The following is a 1716-nucleotide window of genomic DNA, read 5'->3' as shown; positions in this document are numbered from 1 at the left end:
GTGAACGCTCATTAATCTGTTTTTAATTATTGAACTTACACCATATTTTCTCCCACATTCATTATGTTTTTGTGTATCTTTGTATATTTTGACCTGCATTGACCTTGTGTTTGAGTTAAAATTTTAGAATTTAATTCTTGATTTGATGTTTTAAATTTCGTTGCTTATGTTTAATTATGTTTTTCTGTTTCATTTTATTCTTTCCACCATTTTTATACTGTTAATGATTGTACAGCACCTTGTGAATATATTTCTGTGAAWGGCGCTTTATAAATAAAACTTTATTTCAATTTGGTTTCTTGAACTCATCTCAAAACCCCTCACTTAGATTTGGATGACCCACACAGGGTCTCAATCCCAACTTTGGGATCCACAGCTTTAAAATACAAACAAAAGACTTAAGAAGATTGTACAGCTACTTAATGGTTGAATGGACATCTGAACACAGCAGACCATCGTTCAGTTATAAAGAAAGAATAAGCAGAATAATTTTACATAAACATTTAGAAAATCTTTTTAATGTTTACCTGAAACATGAAAAAAATAATAGAAAAAAATAATAGAAATAATRAAATGTATACCAGTAGCTAAGTTAAAGAATATCATGGGAAAAATAACTTTCTGTGGTCTCATGTGGCCTGACTTTATTTATCTAAGAAGTTCTGTATCTTGTGGGAGTCGGTCCAGTGCAGCAAGGCTGTGATTGATAAGATAAGAAACGCACCAAAAATAGTCATTTTTTAAAGTCGTGGCCTTCTCTCTGTCTTACACCTAATTACTTTATTTTTCTTGGTCACGTCTCACTTCCACCAGTTTTTGCTCCCACTGCTTGATTTTTGCATCTGCTGAGGGATTCACGAGGTGTTGCTGACACGCTGTGTTGTTGGTTTTGTTCCGGAGTGACCCAACAGTGTGAGAGAGATTCAGTCCATTAAACAGTTCTAAGAAAAGAAAGACCCCCGGCTTCGGCTAGCTGCTGGCTGACAGTCTGAGGACTTACTGTAGGCCACTCAGCGAACACAAACCACGTGGTTCAGCACTTGGACACATGACAGCCTGCAGGCTGGTTTGGGAGGTGGAAACTCAGACAGGGCACCTGAAACCTGGACACAGTTATTTACTGTAAATCAGAAAAWAAAAGGTTTGAAGTGAGGCGCTCACATGCAAACATGCCCTAACTCAGGGTCTCCTACAACTGTCCAACCCCCTCTTCTACACAGCCTGTCATTGTACAGCATGTTGTCTGTATATTACTTGCATTTAAACCAGGTTAAACACAAATTTAAACAATGTGTTTCTTCTTTTACATATAACTAGGACAACACAGGACTGAAAAACAAAATGACAATAAAACAGCTTTCCTGTTTAATCACATAATGTGTTCTGACATTGTTGCAGCATGAATGAGTTTGCTCCTTATTATGTCAAACACATAAGTCAAACTACGTACTTTTAGAGTTTTAAGTAAAAAAAATAGAACTCTTGCCATGGTTGTATCAATGCTGCTGCATGCTTTTAGCAAGAAAAATTTTTGAGCCGATAAAGTTTGTAGTCATTTCCTCGTCTGCAGCGAGGACGAGCTCGTGGGCTGAAAAAAAATCACTGAAAGTTTAGATCTGAAAGGWGTCTCATTCCTTGTTTGACTTAAAGGGATGTCCTGATGCATCTCAGTAATCCAGGTAAAAAAAATCAAAAGGAAAAAAATTGTATAGGTCC

This window comes from Austrofundulus limnaeus, unplaced genomic scaffold, assembly GCF_001266775.1.
Source record: "Austrofundulus limnaeus strain Quisiro unplaced genomic scaffold, Austrofundulus_limnaeus-1.0 Scaffold492, whole genome shotgun sequence".
Lineage (NCBI taxonomy): Eukaryota > Metazoa > Chordata > Actinopteri > Cyprinodontiformes > Rivulidae > Austrofundulus > Austrofundulus limnaeus.
The sequence above is the reverse complement of the archived record's forward strand: the minus strand, read 5'-3'. Positions refer to the sequence as shown.